We start from the raw sequence: 21,059 nt of genomic DNA, 5'->3' as shown, positions 1-21,059 counted from the left end.
TGCAGGGTGCTCGTGCAGAACAGGAAGAGTAGGGGAGAGAGGAGCGCAGGAAGTTTGAATCTCACGCCTCTCTCCCCTGCACCAATCCGCACCCTGGACAGCAGCATTCAGCACCAGGTCCAGCACCGCCTCTTCAAATCTTCGTACTGCGATTGGCGGTGTATAATCACACCACCGATCGCAGTCTTTTTCCGGTTCATCGGGTCACAGGAGACCCGAATGGACCGGAAACGCAGAAAACCGCAGGTTTGAATTGACCTGCGGTTTTCTGCGATCGCCGATACGGGCAAATGACCCCCCTTGGCGTTGTTACAGGATGCCGGCTGAATGATTTCAGCCGGCATCCCGTTCCGATTAACCCCCGCGGCGCCGGAATCACGATTTAAAGCTAGGACATACCGGTACGCCCTTCGTCTTTAAGGGGTTAAATGGCTCTCGATTCCAGTGCTCTGAGCGGGTTATAGAAATCAGTCTGGCATTGGAAGCAAGGAAGGAAGGTTGTCTGTTCCAGCTCAGATAAGATAAGTGTGGTTTCAGTTTTTGTTGTTTGCTGTCTAAGTTGTGTTTGTGTCATCTCTCACATCCAGGTTCTGTGCGAGCAGGCTGCTCCTATTTCCCCTTTTCACCATCTCAGGGAATCTAGGGTGTTTTAGCCCAGGCATGGGGACACATCATTCCTACCACCAAGGTCTGTATGTGGGCTGAGCAGTGCAGGGAGAGAGGTCAGGGATTAGCTAGGAGGTGACCCTTCCCCTGCTTCTCGCCTAGAGCCTGGTTGTTGGTTTATCTGTGTGTCTGAGTGCTCGTCCGCCGTGACGGAGATCTACAAACAAGTACGAACCCAAACTCCTCCGTACATCAATCTAGGTAGACATAAGTCCATCCATTGAAAGTAAACAGGTACATAAATCCTGACATTTGCAGCATGATTCATCCAAAATACACCAGGAAACAACAAAATAAGATTAAAGCAACAAGAAAAAAAAAAAAAAGACCACAATGCTGGTGTGCCACCTCCACTTTCCCGACGTACATTTCACTCTTGCTTCCTCCAGGGGGCATGTCACATATGCCTGCCAACTGGGTTTAAATATCCAGCAATCTTCTCCCCAAACCACATGCAAACAATCTCACATTACCCATATCATTACACCAGTATGCGCCATCCCTCCTCCACAGAGCGTACTGTGTCATCCGGGAAGTCTCACGGGATTGCAGCCCTGCAGCCAGCCGCATCCTGGAAGTCGGAAGTTTACATTCCGCCATGTTGGAAATGGGCAAAAGAGCATACAATACATAGAATAAAGCTGGCAATCTGTCCCATTATGCCGGGAGCATGTCTGTATTACCAGGGGACATCAGGCCTATTACTTATTACTACACACCATAAGTTTATGGATAAAACATAATCTAGTATCAGTCAGCATGATATTAATAAAATAAATATAAGAAAATTAACCAGACAATTAAGTGAAAGTGACAAGGTGCAAAGTGCAAGTGCCCACACGTGCAAGGTGCCATTGTGCAAAGCAAAAAATGAATAAAAGGACATGCAACAAGGTATAACAAAAATATAAAAAATATATACGAATTTATATCAAGATAAAAAATAGAATAAAATGTCATATAATTCATACCAATGCAAAGTATGGTGTCATGATTATCAAAAAAATGACATAGCATTAAACTTATCAAAATAAGCAGTGAATAAACAAGACTATGTACTGTGTGTGTATATATGTATATACAGTACAGACCAAAAGTTTGGACACACCTTCTCATTCAAAGAGTTTTCTTTATTTTCATGACTATGAAAATTGTAGATTCACACTGAAGGCATCAAAACTATGAATTAACACATGTGGAATTATATACATAACAAACAAGTGTGAAACAACTGAAAATATGTCATATTCTAGGTTCTTCAAAGTAGCAACCTTTTTCTTTGATTACTGCTTTGGACACTCTTGGCATTCTCTTGCTGAGCTTCAAGAGGTAGTCACCTGAAATGGTTTTCACTTCACAGGTGTGCCCTGTCAGGTTTAATAAGTGGGATTTCTTGCCTTATAAATGGGGTTGGGACCATCAGTTGCGTTGTGGAGAAGTCAGGTGGATACACAGCTGATAGTCCTACTGAATAGACTGTTAGAATTTGTATTATGGCAAGAAAAAAGCAGCTAAGTAAAGAAAAACGAGTGGCCATCATTAATTTAAGAAATGAAGGTCAGTCAGTCCAAAAAATTGGGAAAACTTTGAAAGTGTCCCCAAGTGCAGTCACAAAAACCATCAAGCGCTACAGAGAAACTGGCTCACATGCGGACCGCCCCAGGAAAGAAAGACCAAGAGTCACCTCTGCTGCGGAGGATAAGTTCATCCGAGTCACCAGCCTCAGAAATCACAGGTTAACAGCAGCTTAGATTAGAGACCAGGTCAATGCCACACAGAGTTCTAGCAGCAGACACATCTCTAGAACAACTGTTAAGAGGAGACTGTGTGAATCAGGCCTTCATGGTAGAATATCTGCTAGGAAACCACTGCTAAGGACAGGCAACAAGCAGAAGAGACTTGTTTGGGCTAAAGAACACAAGGAATGGACATTAGACCAGTGGAAATCTGTGCTTTGGTCTGATGAGTCTAAATTTGAGATCTTTGGTTCCAACCACCAAGTCTTTGTGTGACGCAGAAAAGGTGAACGGATGGACTCTACATGCCTGGTTCCCACCGTGAAGCATAGAGGAGATGGTGTGGGGGTGCTTTGCTGGTGACACTGTTGGGGATTTATTCAAAATTGAAGGCATACTGAACCAGGATGGCTACCACAGCATCTTGCAGCGGCATGCTATTCCATCCGGTTTGCATTTAGTTGGACCATCATTTATTTTTCAACAGGACAATGACCCGAAACACACCTCCAGGCTGTGTAAGGGCTATTTGACCATGAAGGAGAGTGATGGGGTGCTGCGCCAGATGACCTGGCCTCCACAGTCATCGGACTTGAACCCAATCGAGGTGGTTGGGTTGAGTGAAGGCAAAAGAGCCAACAAGTGCTAAGCATCTCTGGGAACTCCTTCAAGACTGTTGGAAGACCATTTCAGGTGACTACCTCTTGAAGCTCATCAAGAGAGTGCAAAGCAGTAATCAAAGCAAAAGGTGGCTACTTTGAAGAACCTAGAATATGACATATTTTCAGTTGTTTCACACTTTTTTGTTATGTATATAATTCCACATGTGGTAATTCATAGTTTTGATGCCTTCAGTGTGAATCTACAATTTTCATAGTCAATAAAGAAAACTCTTTGAATGAGAAGGTGTGTCCAAACTTTTGGTCTGTACTGTATATATAAAAACATATTTATATTTCAAGTGACAATAAACATGTGTCTTTCTCCCAATCAGTCTGATCCACCCCCCAGGCACGCACAAAAGTTCGGCATAATGGAACATTATCTGTTCTTTCTCTTTTCTCTCTCTTTTTTTTTTTATTCTTCCCCTCTTGTCCCTTTTCCTCTTTTCTATTTTAATTCTCCCCCTCTCCATGTCAATGCACCATACAGACTCCATTTATCATAGACCGCTCTGGGAAATACGTGAACAGCGGAAAAAAGGCATAAAAGAAAAAACAAAAGCACGTAAGTACACAAATTAAGATTTGTTCAAATTGGTGGTTCCAGAGCAGCTAGATAAGTATCCCAATAAAATAAGTACATATATCCTAAGTAAAATACCACAACAATGTGGTAAAAAAAATTGATAAAAAATATTAATTTAAGAAACACAAAGGTCAAACCCAGGCCAGAAAACCCATCTAGAGAATGGCCACAAAACTATCCAATCAATATATCCATTTGGTCTCTCGTTGCGCTAAGATCCTTTTCCAATTGCCCCCCTGTGGAGAGACGAGCACCCTATTAATCCCCCTGAACCTAAAGAGTGATCCATCAAAATTGTGTTGGTCCCGGAGATGTTTGAAAATAGGTTGTAAAGTTTCCACCGCCTGTTCTTCTTTTGCTGCTTCAATGGCCAGTATGTGTTCACACACCCGAATTTTAAAAGGCCAGGATGTCATGCCTACATAAATCTTTTTACATGGGCCTGTGGCCCAATGGACCACACCCAGTGTCGTGCAGGTGATTGTGTGTAAGATGTTCTATTTTCGGGATCTATTCCAAAATTGTTGATCCTATCAATGTTGTTACATGCGACACAATCCCCACAGGGTCTGCATTCCCATTTCGTACCTTTTGAACCAAAGATCCAACCAATTGTGGGACCCACATAGTGTTTCTTTCCGAACATATCTCAGATTCCTCGCCCTCCTATAAGACACAGAGGAGGGCCATGAGCCAATTGCCCCCAATTGTTGAGGATCAACCCGTAAAACCTACCAATATTTCAACAGGGCCTGTCTTACCTCTTTCGAACCTTCATTAAGTTCTGTGATGAATCTTACTAGGGTACAGGATGGGTTTCCGATCCGTGATTTTAGCCCCTTTATATGCCCTTCTGATGTCACACTCCTTATAACCACGTTGCTGGAAACATTTCCATAGAATGTCTGCTTGTTTTTCAAAAGCCACTTCTGTAGAAAATACTCTTCTGAGCCTAACGAATTGTCCCACCGAGATATTCTTGATAAGGTTTCTCGGATGTGCTGAAACCGCATGTAAGAAGAAGTTTACAGCAGTCTCCTTCCGAAATAAATCTGTTGAGATCCAACCATCCCTCCCAACCATCAACCGGATGTCCAGGAAGTAAATTTCATTTTTACTGACCTTCGAAGTTAATTTGATGTTTAAGTCATTCTCGTTCAGGCCTTTGATAAACATTCCAAAGTCCTCCTCAGTCCCCCGCCATATGATCAGAATGTCGTCTATGTATCTTCCCCAAAAGAGGACTCGCTCGATCATGGGCTGGGGGGTCTGTGAGGAAGATGCGTCTCTCCCACAGCCCAGGAACAAATTAGCATATGAGGGCGCACAAGACGCCCCCATTGCTGTCCCCTGAAGCTGCAGGAAAAACGCACCCCTGAACAGAAAAAAATTGTTTCAGCACAAATTCCAATAGTTCTAATAGGAACTTAAATCTTTCTTCCTGTATTTCCGATGACCTCAGAAAGAATTTCACTGCAGCTAAACCGTTTGTATGTCGGTATCTAGTGATTCCACATCGCAAGTTGCAATTAACATCTCAGACTCGAGTTGCATCCCCTCCATTTTTCTTACTACATCAGTAGTATCTTTCAGATATGACGGCAGGGTCTCCACTAGAGGATGTAAGAAGGCATCGATACATTTACATACAGGATCACAGATCCTATTAATCCCTGACACAATCGGGCATCCCGGGGGACAAATAGCGTTCTTGTGGACTATTGGTAATAGGTAAAAAGTGGGGATAGTTGGTTAATTTGTCATTAAATACTTAGACTGTTTTGGTGTAATACAGCCTTTTTCACATCTCCTATTTACAATAACCTTTAGTTCTGCAGTGAACTTCGAAAGTGTGTTGAATCGCAAATGAGTATTAAATCATCAATGTAACTCTTGTAGAGTACTATATTCTTTTGCTAGTAACAATTTTCATAAATTTTAAATTCTTCAAAACAGCACATATTTAGATTGGCGAAACTGGGTGCAAATCTTGTCTCCATCCCTTTTGCTTTTATTACAGCTTTCATGTCTTTATTTAGTTGTCCCAGCTCAAGAGTCCAAGTAAAAGGCACCCTGTCTGGTTTGTTTGATGTACGGAACATTATCAGACAGGGTTGCCCCCTATCTACTTCACTTTTCATTCTGTTGTTAGAGACCCTATTACAGGCTATTCGAGACCACCCATTCTTTAGTGGACTGGAGATAGGTGGTAATTTATACCAAACAGCAGAGTTTAATTTTTTTAATATTGATTTCCAACCTACCACATATACTTGGGGGATGGAGGAGCAACCTGTGAGGAGGCCAACCTAAATCTCAACCTGTAGTTCTGATGTGACCCGATGTTGATGTTATACTTTGGATGTATATTGTACATTCTTTGCTAGACCTTGGCTTATACAAATTGTTATGCTATATCTTCACCACTGTAACGTATTTATACCTTTCCTTCACATAGACTCTCTTAATATGGACTAATTCATGAACGTCAGATAGAACATGTTTCACCCTTGTTGGTTTGGTTATATTTAGTGTCCTTGTCTACTCACTACATAATGACTATATGGTGCTATGACTATATGGTGCTTTGTTTTGTATTTTCTACTCTCAATAAAGAGTTATGAAGTAATACAGGGCTGCTACATCAAGTGTTAACCATAAGTAGGGTTCCCGCCATTTAATTTCATTCAAAAGACTGATCATGCTCGATGAGACTTTTAGGTGGGAATGTAAATTGGTTAAGGACTTTTGAACGAAGACATCCATGTAATTTAAGGGGGGGAAGAGGAGATACCACCTAGGATTAGTTACATCTTTAAAGTGTAACCGTCTATCAATGATTGTCAAAAGATCTGTAATTGCCTTATAATAACAGCTTTCATTAACGTCCTCTCTCCCTTTCCACTGCTTCCTTAAAACAGCATTGCTAGGGCAGTTCTGTCTTCCCTTTAGTGTAAACAGTAGAAGAGGGACTGTCCTCCACACTGCATGCCTGCATTAAGCTTCACAGTGAGGAGGCGTGTCTCTTAGTAATCAAAGCTGATTGGCTGGCAGGAAGCGCTGGCTACAGCAAGCTTGTATGTGAAGTGAGGGAAGGCAGTTTCAGCCTCAGAAAACTGTCAGAGGAGCCATCTTGAGAAGATCCACATAATGTAGGTTTAAAAACAGTCGTTACTAAGGGAAAAACGTAAGGAAAGTAGTAGTATGTGAAGAAACTAAAGATTGCTTAATGCTGCAGCAATAACATGCTAAAATTAATTTAAGTAGTGAAAGTTCAGAGCAGTAAGTAGGAGGAATGAGTTTTCATGGCAGGGAGGATATTGATTCATCACTGGGAATGTTGAAACTACCCATGATGAGCATTGGTTATGAATAGTGATGAGCGAACTTCTGTTTTAAGTTCGGCGTCTAAAGTTCGGCTTCCGGTTAGCGGAGAATCCCGATATGCTTCCCGATATGGATTCCGACTTCTGTTGTGGTCCGTGGTAGCGGAATCAATAATCGGCCATTATTGATTCCGCTACCACGGACCACAACGGAAGTCGGAATCCATATCGGGAACCATATCGGGATTCTCCGCTAACCGGAAGCCGAACTTTAGACGCCGAACTTAAAACAGAAGTTCGCTCATCACTAGTTATGAACTCTACCTATTTTATACTCCTTTACAAATTTCCGCTTTTTATTCTGAATGCCTCTACATTGTTTTTTCTTATTTAGGTTTTTAGAAAAAATAGAAGCAATTACGGACAGTTTTCAACGTAGACCTTTCTGCAATTGGAATGGAAGTTGATAAATCTCAAATGGCTGAGAGGATATTGGACCTAACCATGGAGATAATCAATCTCCTTACTGGAGAGGTGAGGATTTCTGGAACATACATTCCATGGCATTATTCCTATATCTATAATTCAAACAGAGACATAGCTAATAAGGTGGAGGATTTAAAAAAAAAAAACTCAGAAAAGGTCCAATGCCACTTCCAGACTACTGAAAAGCATAGTCAGATACTGATTTAAATGAAACTTTGACTGTTTTTTGCCAGCACACGGGCAGACACTGTGTAACAAAATAAACCCCCAACAGTGACATTAAAATTGGAAAAAATGTCACCTTTTTTATTTTAGATTTTGAATTTATTTAAGTAAATATAGGTGGTACTCAACTCAAGTGACTTAAAGGGGTTGTCCAGGCTCAAAGCTAAACCTGGACATAATCTCATCTTTACTCATTTAGCATGTCTGAGTGGAGCATCGGAGCATATCTTGCTCCGATGCTCCCCCTTGTCTTGCGCTGCATTGCACAGGGCAAGGGCTTTCTCTTTACTACTGGTGACATATTGGGCTTCAAATGAGTATGCTAGGCGGAGACTTTCTCCTAGCAGTGTCACTGGCACAAATGGGTGGACTTATACCGTTGCCCTAGGCTGTTTTAGAGCCTAGGGCAACTGGGATCACTGCTAGGCAGAAGCCTCCACCTAGAATAGTGAGGAAGTAAACAAAATAGACAACAAATGCTCTGATGTTCCACTCAGAAAATGCTAAATGAGTAACAATGAGGTTAACCCCTTTAAAGGTATTGACTCACTTTGTCTACATGATAAATACAATTTGCTAAACTTAATACAAAGCACTTATTAATGTATTGTGATTATCCATATCGCCTCCTTTGCTGGCTTGATTTCATTTTTCCATCATATTATACACTGCTCGTATCCAGGGGTTATGACCACCCTGGAATCCAGCAGCTGTGGGCGTGCTCGCATACAGTAGGAAAAAGCACTGGCTTATGTGCACTCCTGTGGTACCTGTGAGAGGCTAGCACCTTTTTACTTTTTCCTATTTTTTGTAGGGAAAATTAAAACAGCATTTTGTGCAGTTTATTTTTACAGCAACATAACTTCAGTATGTGCGTTAGTACAGTCATGACAGTGCCAAATTTATATTGTATTGGGACACACACAGCAAAATGGTACGGGCTTGCTTCTGTAATCAAAATAAAAGTTTATGGAAATAATAAAGAAACGGTGATACAGACTTCTCACCAGCTTGTAGGTTTTCAGCCCGAGATTCCACTCTGCAAAGTGGTCTTGTCCAGGGGTCTTTCTCTCAGACCAACACACACACCAACTGCTCTCTGGCAGCGTGTCTCTTTTCCTCCTGCTTGAGGTAGGAACACCCAGGATGGAGTATGGGAGTGACCTTCCCACTCAACTCTTCGGTCACTCCTAAATCCCGGACCCAAACTCCAGCTACCACAAACTCAGTGATCTAACATCACTGGTCACAACTTACCTCTGGGATTTATATCACTGAGAGTAGCAGCCTCAGTAATACATACAGTACCTGCCATCTATGACTTCACCCATTGAATGTCTACAATTGTTATAATACTTGCATAATAAAACCAATTGATTTTACAAAATTATTTGTTTTAGTGTCGCTGCATTCCAAGATCCAGAACATTTTTTTTTTTTACTACATAATGTGAGAGATAATATATAAGATTCCTCTATAGTATTAATCATTAATGCTAATCATAACTGTAGCCTGTAGCAGGAATAGCTAGAGAGCATAACAAGAATAGCTAGAGAGAAGTCTGCATATTGTATGTTAAAGATAAGATATGGGCAGGAGGGACAGTATAAAATGGAAACTTTGTTGATATTTGTGTGGGATACAAGTGTTTGGTGTGGCTTATTTAACACTGTGATCTGGACGCTGGTAAACATGTGGGTCATGGCGTCAATAACCTTATTTGGTGCAGGGGGGTGATTAGATGATCTTCTCACTCCTTTCCTGGAAAAAAAAGACTTCCATATGTGACAGTCAGAGAGCAAGTATGGTTTCTGATTGATAGAGGGGAGAGGGATAGGCAACATGCACAGTCCATGTTACCCTCCCCCTGAGCTATGTACAGGTAAACAAGGAGACAGAATCTGCTCCTCTACTCCTGCTGGCTGTCGGCACACCACAGTCCACAGCCAGCTGAAGGGGGAGTGCTACTTTAATCTGTCAAATCTTGTGCCGGTCTTGTTTGAATGCTGACAATATAGGCTTTAAAACAAGACCAGGATCATAGCATTAGCTGCTTTACATCAGGAGAGATAGCCTTTAGAATTCGGGTTGGAGTGAAAGCAGTTGAAACTTGTTTTCACACTACAGTATGTAAAGCAGCGAATGCTGCAATCTTGTTCTTCAGTTAGAGCGTAGCTTTGAAACAAGACCAGGCCCACGTTTCTTGCTTCTACACAGGGCAAGATATGAAGGGTTACATCACCTCTCACCCTGCTGCACAAGCTCTGCTTTGGCTGAACCCTTAGGTCCCTATTAAGACCCTATTACACTTAACTGCTAAGGTATTTCAATTTCTCCCAGTAGCTCTGACAAATTTATTTTGTATGTAGTGCTAAAAACTAGATAGGCAACTTAGAGACAAAAGAGAACAAAGGACAAATGTTATTTTTGTAAACATATAGGGATTTTGAGGAACAGACACAGTAAGAAACATTTATAAGGATCTATACGCCATAATTGTGGCATAAAAAAGTTGCACATTATGGAGCATGGCATGTGTGCACCATAATTTGTGACTTTTTGAGCTTCTCAGCACTTTTCAGAAGTGCCTATAAGAAGGGGGTGTGGCTTTGCGCCACCACCACCACATTTACTATAACTTCAGTTATAGCTGAAATGCTGGCGTAGACTTCAGTTTCTGGAGCACGGCGGGGCAGAGATGCACCTGATATGTTAAGGGGCTTCTGCCTCTTAGCAAGTTGGGCACATGTCATGCCAGTTCAGGGAGATCAGTAAGTATTAGAATCAAACTGGGGTTCCCATGCTGTACCCGCATGGGCATAAAACTACTTCAGATACATTGTCCTTTTCCTATGTTTCAAGGTATAAATTCCTTCCCAGTATATGAAAGTGCTGTCTTTCAGGAGGACTAGGAATACAGTGTAAGATAAGAGTAACATCTGTACCAATTCTTCCATTAAGCAAACTTACTTGCCACTTGACCAACTTTCTTGTGTATTTTGGTTATATCATGATTTATTTGTGTTGTATTGAACCAGATGATTCACATTTTAGGCTTGACACTTCTATGTTCTCCTAATGTCTATTTACTTTGAATTTTTTGTTAAAATGCTATTGTACTTTGTAGTTAAGAGTTTGAGTAACATGAATTTCCTTCCAGTGTGATGTTTGGATGGGTGCAGATAGGCTGTGGCGTCTGTACATTCGGATAGTGCTGAGGTGGTGGTGCAAAAGTAGACCTTTAACATTTTGTAAAATTGCTTCCCAGAAAGTTACATTCATCGGTGCATGCATTAAAGAGGTTTTCCGAGATTTTAATACTGATGACCTATCCTCTGGATAGGTCATCAGTATTTGCTTTGTGGGGGTCCGACACCCTGGACTCATTCAGCTGTTTGAGATGGCAGCAGCGTTTCTGTGAGTGCTGCAGCCTTCTCCAGCTTTCCCTAGGCCAGTGACAACATGTTTTTATCGGTCACATGGTCTTGGAGCATCTCGGCCCCATAGAAGTGAATGGGGCTAAGCATGATGTCGAGCACAACCACTATACAATGACATCGCTGTGCTTGGTAAAGTGTGAAAAGGCCTCGTAGGAGCACTGGTGCCTTCTCGAACAGCTGTTTGGCAGGGGTCCCGGGTGTTACACCCCCACCGATCACATGATGACCTACCTGAGGATAGGTCATCATTATGAAAATCTTTAAAAACTCTTTTTAAAATTCACATTTGTGGCTAAAAGTCTGAGAGTACACAAATGCTAATTTGCTTCAGCAAGTGATTAGATGTGAATCCCCAGAAATGGGACACTAAGTGGAACCATACTCCCAAAGAACTCTGGCAGGCTGTTCTAGCAGACGAACGGCCTGTCGGATCCGTGCTGCTGCTAGTGCACGCATGCCCCCGGACTAACGCTTCGGCCCCATTGACTATTATGGGGGCGGGCCGGAGTTCCGGTGGCAGCATGACAAACATGCCGACATGTAGTTTTATTCCTCTTGGCATGTTTGCCGTGCTGCTGCCGGAACTCCAGCCCGCCCCCACTATAGTCTATAAGGCTGGAGCGTTAGTCCGGGGGCACGCATGCACTAGCGGCAGCACGGATCCGACAGGCTGTTCACCCGCCGGAACAGCCTGCCGGAGTTCCTTGCCGCTAGTGTGAAAGTAGGCTAAGTCGGATGAAAACACAAAGTTCCAGTGCCTGCCACTACTGTTGAGCGAAGTGAGATGTGGATGCTTCATCCGAAGTCACTTTGTTCAAAACTTCGGAATAATACTGTATGGAGATCCGTCTATGTACAGTATTAGAATGTATGGGCTCCGATGAACCGAAGTAAGTTATTAGTTGCGCATTACTTCATTGAATAACTTCGGTAGTTGATTTTTAAAGTGAAAAAACACTTTAAAACTTGAAGCCGAACTTGGGTTCAGTTTCGATGTACTTGGCTTATCATAGCCTATACATTCTAATACTGTACGGAGACGGATCTCCCTCCCATACAGTATTATCCTAAAGTTTTGAACAAAGAGACTTTGGATGAAGCATCCGAAGCTTGCTTCGTTCAACACTACCTGCCACTGTACAGTAACAGGCTATGATCTTTCTTCCTGATAAAAATAAATTATTACCACTCCTATTTTTGAAAGCATTCTTACTTTGAAGCATTTTTTTTATACCTGCCTACAACTTTTTAATAGTACTGTATACCCACTGGTTCCAACGAACCAGTGCTGCCACTCTGATCCTCCCAGCCACTGCAGCCATGACATGCCTGTGTGCCACACGTGATTGTGGCAGCCGATCATTGGCACAAAAACACTAAGGCCAGTTTTGAGCGTTCACATGTGGTATACAGGCACGTCACTGCTGCAGTCATATAAACAAGCTTGGTTGAGGGGATCAGAGCTTCTCCGCTAGAGCACAGGGTGTTTGAGAATTGATTTGTTCAGCCTAACGAGTAATGAGGCTTTCCCCGCCACTTAATTGACAGGGACGGACATCATGCCCGGCCCTGACAACCTTTGCCACTGGTCTGAGTAGTGGTCCAAGCGCAGGGGCTTTGCATGTGCTATCGGAGCAGTGACTGTGCATATACCGGAAGCTGAAGCAGAGCCTCCTGCACTTGCTGCACTGCATGGAGCTGCGGCACAGATGCGAGATGTCCGGCTCTGGCAGTCAAACAGCAGGTGGGGAGCTTCGTCTGCTGAGGGGACAGACACTCACAGGTGTAGAACTAATTAAGATAAATGTTTATTTCCAATTTTACCATATCTGGCTTTCACTCATTTTATTACCTCTGACAACCTTTTTAACAAGAAACAAACTTTTAATCAGTAACTCATGGGGTGAGATTTATCAAAACTGGTGTAAAGGAAAACTGACTTAGTTGGCCCTACTAACCAATCAGATTCCACCTTTCATTTTTCAGAGCTCCTTTGGAAAATAAAAGGTAGACTCTGGTTGCTATGGGCTACTAAACCAGTTTTCCTTTTCACCAGTTTTGATAAAACTCCCCCGTGGTGTTCAATAGTTAGTACAGTGCATTGGGCTGTTCTGGGCATGCGCTTTCACTATAATAATACAACATTTACACATCATGGTCTGGATGAAGAAGCCTTAACAGCACTAAAGACTATCTGCCACAGGCTATATCCTTAGACAGACTATACCTCGAGAACGAGCAGCATTTTTTCTCTTTACAGTTGTTACACTTGACTGCATCAGGCAGCATTTCACGCAATAAAAATATATTTACATGCATATTGCAGTTTATTTCCCTCTTAATAGTATGTTGTCCCAGACGCCGCCACAGTTCCTGAAATCCTGTGCTCTTACTGATATGCTGTGCTGTGACCTGACTAGGGTTCTTGGAATACCAAAATTTTGATTTGTTTTCGATGCCATAAAAAAGTATTGCAATTCTTGATACCATTTGATACCAGGCGAAAAAAAATAAAACACCAAAAAAAGCATTCCGCATTTTATGGAACGTCTGTTGGGGGGACAAGGTGTCTATAAAAAAAAATGGCAAATTGCACGGTTTTTATTTTTATTATTTCTGTTACGGCATTCACCGCATAGAAGATAATTTTTTTCATATTTTAATAGTTGACACTTTTTTGGACATGGCGATATGTCTTATGTTTATTTATTGTTTATATATTTTATCTTTAAAATTGGCAAAGGGGGTGATTTAAACTTAAGATTTTTTTTATTTTTTTTTTCACTTTTCATTTAATAACTATTAGCCCTCTTAGGGACTAGATCCAGGGCTTTTTCATTCCTTGTCCTATTCACCCTAATCAAGCTCTGTCAGGGTGAATAAGACTTCACACTCTCCCTGTGCACACAGCAGCAGGGAGGTTACCATGGCAGCCAGGCCTTCAGTAGCGTCCTGGCTGCCATGGTAACTGCTGGGGCTCCGATCAGAAGCTGCCACCAATGAGGAGGAGGGGAAGGGACCCTGAGACCACTGCCACCAATGATTATAATACTGGGGGGGTTGGGAGGGGGGCGCACTGCACCACCAATGTTTTTACTACTGGGGGAAGGGGTGGGCGCACTGTGCGCCACCAATGAATATAAGTAACTCTTTAATACAAATACAGGAGGCGGGTGCCGGCTGCAGAATCACAGAAAGTATAGATTTGGGTATCGATAAGTCGATACCCGCTACAACCCTAGACCTGACGTTGCACAGTGTGAGGTCACTGAGAGCACCTACGTACCCATGCTGTGCGCAGGTCACAACACAGCGTGTGGTGCCTGCAGAAGACTAGGTAGATTGTGAGTACAGATCCAGCCCAGGAAGCACTGTATTCACTGCTCCCTGGTCCTACTATGTACTACTGAGCGTTTCAATAATGGAAGCACTTATTAGTATTCGCCCCATAAGATGCACTGAAATTCCCCCTCCCCCGTCTTATAGAGTGAAAAAATGTGTTAGTTATTCATTCACCATATGTTTACTTTATGTTGGCATCATTTTGTAAATGTCATTTTATTGTTTAAGATATTAGAATTTTGTAAGCAATTTTTCACATTTTCAAGAAAATTTCTAAAACCGACTTGTGACTTCTGACATAATAGAAAACACTGATAAATTACCCAATTTTAGACACTATCCACCTTTTTTTTTTGTCTACTTATAATCCCTATCCTGCCATATTGCCATACAATATGTTATTAATAATTTTCGTTCAGTAGATTTAGCTAAAAACTTACTTTTATGATATGCTAATTACCTTTCTACCAGCAAGTAGGGCATCTACTTGCTGGTAGCAGCCGCAGAAAACCGTCCCCTCCTTGTGTTGATTGACAGGGCTAGCCGCGATCTCCTCCTCCGCCCGGCCCTGTCAGCATTTCAAAAATCGCGCACCTGTGTTGATTTGGCGCAAGCGCTCTGAGATAAGGAGGCTCGTCTCCTCAGCACTCCCTCAGTGCGCCTGCGCCGATGACGTCACCAAAAGAGAAGACGTCATCGGCGCAGGCGCACTGAGGGAGTGCTGAGGAGGCGAGCCTCCTTCTCTGAGAGCGCCTGCGCCGAATCAACACAGGCACGCGTATGGCAGGATAGGGATTATAAGTAGACAAAAAATAAATAAATGCGTTTAGTGGGGTGACAGAAGACCTTTAAAGGTTTTCTGGCTTCTATTGGCTAACGCAGACATTTTTATACATGTAAGATATATATAAAGCTGAGTGTGTGTGTGTGTGTCAGCTAAAGGAATCCGCACCCTCGCATTTACAATCACAAAATTTGGTACACAGGTACATCAGGTGTCTGGGAAGGTTTTAGACCAGGTCTCAGCTCTCTAGGATGTACCATTCCTGACATATTCCCAAAAAATGCATTAACCAATAGAAGCCTGGTCACATGACCCTTTTCAGCTAATAGAAGCTTGCAGGTCCTCCAGCCTCCACATACACAGTTTTACTCCAGGTTTCCATAACAACCCAGCCATTTTTCTTCACTGCTATAGCTCAGCTTTAAAGGAAATCTGTCACCAGGATAATTGCTATTGAAGTAAACCCATGGCGTAATAGCACTTAGTACCTTATTTCCAGATGTGCCTTTGTTCCAGCAATAGATGTTTTTATCCTCTGAAAATACAGTTTATTTGGTATGCAAATGAGCCGTTTAGGTGACCAGAGGTCGTCACTCTTTCAGGAAGGAGCCCAGATACGCCCCTGCCACAATGTGTCCACCCTCAAAAGACTAACTTAAAAACCCGCCCCCAGGTCCAAGCCACACCCCTGATCCAGGTAGGTCACGCCCCTCCCACTCAGCCGACAGGGATTAAAAATGAGGTTAAAAATCAACTTCTGTCAGCTGCAGGGGTGGGAGGGAGGGTGACTTTCTCCTGCAGCTCACACTCAGACAGTACAGAGCTGCTGTCTTAGGGCTGTTTCACACGAACGGATGCCGTGCGTGACATCCGCTCCGGGAAAGAGTGCCAAGACCCGATGCGGACAGCAGAAGCACGAGCATTAACATGATTGATAATGCTCCGCGCCTCTCTGTGATCTCTTTACTACGAAATCACAGTGCCAACTTTATCTCACTGTGATTTCGTACTAAAGAGGTCACAGAGAGGCACGGAGCATTATCAATCATGTTACTGCTCCATGCTTCTGCTGTCCGCATCGGGTCTTGGCTGTCATTCACGGAGCGGATGTCACGCACGGCAGGGGCGGACTGGGCCGGGGGGCAGGGGGGCAATTGCCCCCCGGGCCTCTCTGTCAGCTCATTGTCCCGGCCGGCTGGGCCGGAATGATATGTGACTGCTGCAGCCTGCGGAGGGAGATGGGGAGCGGGGGAGGCGTGCGGCCGGCAGCCTATCAGAGAGGCCGCCGGACCGGCGCAGGCAACGCGATGACGTCATCGCGCGGCCGTAAAGTAAAGACATCGACAGCAGCGCTGGAGGCGGGACGGGAGTATTTCAGTGAAGGTGCTGGAGGTAAGTATAAGTCCGCTTTTTTTCCTTCTTATTTCTGTCACTGATAGGGGGCCCTATCTGGCTACTTGCACATTATAGGGGGGCCCTATCTGGCTACTGGCACATTATAGGGGGGCCCTCTCTGGCTACTGGAACATTATAGTGGGGGGCCTATGGGCTACTGGCACATTATAGGGGGGCCCTATATGGCTACTGGCACATTATAGGGGGCCCTATATGGCTACTGGCACATTATAGGGGGGTCTCTATATGGCTATTGGCACATTATAGGGGGGCCCTATCTGGCTACTGGCACATTATAGGGGGGCCCTCTCTGGCTACTGGCACATTATAGGGGGGCTATGGCTACTGGCACATTATAGGGGGGGGGCTATGACTACTGGCACATTATAGAGGGGCCCTATATGGCTACTGGCACATTATAGGGGGCCCTATCTGGCTACTGGCACATTATAGGGGGGCCCTATCTGGCTACTGGCACATTATAGGGGGGCTATGGCTACTGGCACATTATGGGGGGGTATGGCTACTGGCACATTATATAGGGGGGCTATGGGTACTGGCACATTATAGGGGGCCCTATCTGGCTACTGGCACATTATAGGGGGGCTATGGCTACTGGCACATTATGGGGGGGTATGGCTACTGGTACATTATATAGGGGGGCTATGGGTACTGGCACATTATAGGGGGGCCTATGGCTACTGGCACATTATAGGGGGGGCTATGGCTACTGGCACATTATAGGGGGGCCTATGGCTACTGGCACATTATAGGGCGGCCTATTGGCTTCTGGCACATTATAGGGCGGCCTATTGGCTACTGGCAGATTATAGGGGGGCCTATTGGCTACTGGCACATTATAGGGGGCACTATGGGGACATTAGCTCAACTGGGGACATTACCTGGGGACATTAGTGTATTTTTGGCACTGTCTATTATAAGGAGAATTATTACTACTGGGGGGCATTATGGTGGGCTTTATTACTCCCCCATGGTATGACCTCCTAGTAGCAGCACCAGCCTCTCCCTGCTCTGCTATCCCTCTGCCCCTTCTCCGAATCCTTATTATGATATTTTTCTCATTAGGATAAAACACATCAGCTCCGCCGAGCCCCCGGCCAAAGTGTGGAAGTGTCCGAGATCCCCAAGGGCCAAGTAACTGTAAGTTTTCATATGAAATATGTTTATGTTATACACACATAGCATATACCGTGCCCCACAATATACAGTTTCTTCTGCAAAAGTCATCAGGTGTCATTGGGGGGGGGGGGGGGTTGGGGGGGAGACACGGAGCAGCGCCCAGCGGGGAGGAGAGAATACACGGATGCAACACTGTATCAGCCAGAAAATGACACTTTCGGCATTATACCAAAAATGCCATTTTCGGCTGATATATCGGAGCATCCTTAGTTTATTTTGTTTCCCTGTGTTGTAATTTACATGACTGACGAAAGTGTTAAGGGGGGGGGGGTCAGGAGGAGGCAGGGGAAATGGGTAAGCAGGAGGGGGGCTCAGTGGGCCTCTGCGTGTTACTTGCCCTCTGGGCCAAAAGTTGCCAGTCAGCCCCTGACGCACGGCATCCGCTCGTGTGAAACAGCCCTTAGAGTGAGCTGTTCAAAAGGACACGCCGATCCATTAAAATTCACTGTTAAGGGGGTGGTGTGCTGTGAAACTCACTGTTAAAAGGGAAGGCTGCTGTAAAGGTCAAAGTTAAGGGGGTGTGCTGCTGTGGAGGTCCAATTTTAAAGGAATGGGGCACTGTGGGGGAGGTCAGTGTTAAGGGGTGGGCTGCTGCGGAGGTCCAATTTTAAAGGAATGGTGCACTGTGGGGGAGGTCAGTGTTAAGGGGTGGGCTGCTGCGGAGGTCACTGTTAAGGGGGCGGGGTGCTGTTGATGTCACTGTTATAGTGTTTAGTGTTGATATCTTTTAACGACACACACAAACATTAAATGAAATAGAGTGAAGCCGGGTCCTTCAGCTAGTCTAATATATAAAGCTGTGTGTATGTCCACTTACGGTCACAAAATTTGTCCGGGAAGGTTTTAGTTAAGGCTTATACCTAGTTTTCTGTCTAGGAGAGAACTGCCTATCGTCAGCAGATGGGTGAGAGAGCAGGAGATTAGGAATAACCAGGACTCTTCTCTGGTAGATTTGACTCTTTTCCAGGCCTGTGCTGCAGTGGTTATGATGCTGGTTCTCAGCAACCACAAAGTCATGGTTCACACTTGAGTGTATTTGATACACGCTTTTTACGCGCGTTTTTGTTGGACGTTTTCCGGGCACGTTTTTGGAAATAGGAAACGTGCGTCGTACGCGATTGACCACAGAGGCATCCAATGAAAAGCGGAGGTATTTATGTACAGAACGCGCGACAATACGCCCCAAATAAGCTCCTGTAGTTCTTTGGGCGTAGGGCGTTTTGCAGCGCGTTCGCATGCGCTATAAAACGCGCAGGTGAGAACCACGCCCATAGGGAAACATGGGTTTTTACCTGTTGAGCGTTTTACAGCATGTAGGAACACGCTGTAAAACGCTTAGGTGTGAACCAGGCCTTACACAGATGTGCCATTTCTGTGCCTGTTATAGTGTGCCATGCATATGCCAGTGTGAAAAGCCCTCTCATTATTATGCTGTGCTTTCTGGTTTTAAGAACACCCTACATACATCTGAACAGACAACAGTAAAGGAGAACCATGCGTATTTGATGCCTAATGTGATCTACACAGCTTGTGCTGACAACTGTACAGGCATAATTGGAACCTCTGAAGTGACAACAATTTGGAAACCAGGCCTCTCAATGTATTTATTAAGTTTTGGAATGAGCATTTTGACCCCACATTTGTTTTGCAAAAAGTATTCCACTGCAGATGGTATAAAGTGAAAATTGCTAATTTTCCACACATTTGCCATTCCAGTGCCTAAAATGTTGGGCTTTTTATGTGCTAGTGTGAAAACTAAGCCCTCCTATTATTATGGTGTATTTCTGGGTTTTAGAAACACCCTACATGTGGCCCTATTTTTTGCTTAAATGTATGAGAGGGCTCAGGATTAACCGTAGATGTCAGTGTTATGGGGGCACTTTGGATGTCAGTGTTATGGGGCATCCGTATGAGTTATAGGGCTGATGCAAACTATGTGATCAGCCTAGGAATTGTGGTCCATGTGACGGCTTTATTTCTCGTGGCTTTCATGACCTGCACTGCCTGTAAGATAGTAATGTGATACAGCCAGTCTTTATCTGACCGCAGGGTGATTGTCATGTACTCACCTCATCACATGTACATATTCCACGATCAGAGAGAGATTGGATGTATTATACATTATTGTGATACAGTCAGTCCAGGTCTGGAGAGTGTGGTCGGCCTGGGAGATGTGGCGACACACATACTGTGTTCCCCAGGCTGATCATGGTCGTATCACACATGGGCCAAGATAAACACTGCAGTTGGCAGGACCTAAAAAAATAGTATTAGTCCTCATTCACACGACTGTATACTTTTTGCGGTCTGCAAGTCGCTGATCCGCAAAATACGGATACTGTCCTTGTGCAATACATATTTTTTTGCAGAGCCATTGAGTTCTATGACCTTTAGATCTGTATTTTGACATGTTCTAGCTGTGTGATGGCTTATTTTTTCCAGAGTAAGTTACCATTATCCATTATCATTGGTTCTATTTTGGGGTATATAAGACTTTTTGATTGCCTTTTATCCAACTTTGAGGAAAGCAGGACAAAGAAAAGGCAGCAATTCCATTTGTTATGAACACCGTAATTACTAAATATGTCTTTTTTCACATAACATTTTTCATTTTTATAAAACGCTTTATTTTATTTTTTTACTTGACATTTTTGTCCCAATAGGGGACTTCAACTTTTGAGGGTCTGTTTGCTGGTACAATGCAGTATAATACACCTTTTAGTCACATTATTATGACTACTTTTGACGTTGGCAGCACGTAGCTCATGAAGGAAGCTGCGTGTCGTGAGCTGACTTGCTGAGGTGTGCGGTAGGTTGTCCCTCACTGCTGTCATGGGTAAAAGGGATGAGAGTTGCAAAAAGAGATGATTATTGGCTTTTGGGACAACGGTGGCAGTATTTCTGAAACTGCGCAGTTTGTGAACTGTTCGCCTGCTGCTGTGGTAAAAGTGTATAATGAATGTACAAATGGCACCATTGTGAATAAGCAGTGTGGAAACTACAAAGATCAGTGAACCCTGCTGTGTATGGGGCTCCGAGGAAGACAGATGGTCACTGAACCTCTGCTAATAAAGTTGCATTGGCAGAAAGGTCTTCAATTTTTACTTCAGTATCGGAATTGGACCTTAGCTTATTGGCAATAGGATTGCCTCCTCCTAGGAGTCACATTTCCTGCTTCATCGAATGGATAGAGTTTAGTGTGTCAGATGAG

At 43.8% G+C, this 21,059-nt stretch overlaps 1 pseudogene; it reads left to right on the top strand.

Annotated features, from left to right (window-relative positions):
* Window positions 1–3,326: 3,326 nt before the first annotated feature.
* Window positions 3,327–21,059, top strand: part of LOC122941352 — a 71,454-nt pseudogene continuing 53,721 nt past the window's right edge.

The sequence above is a fragment of the Bufo gargarizans genome, chromosome 6 (assembly GCF_014858855.1).
Source record: "Bufo gargarizans isolate SCDJY-AF-19 chromosome 6, ASM1485885v1, whole genome shotgun sequence".
In the NCBI taxonomy this organism is placed as follows: domain Eukaryota; kingdom Metazoa; phylum Chordata; class Amphibia; order Anura; family Bufonidae; genus Bufo; species Bufo gargarizans.
This window is presented reverse-complemented; position numbering and strand designations above follow the sequence as displayed.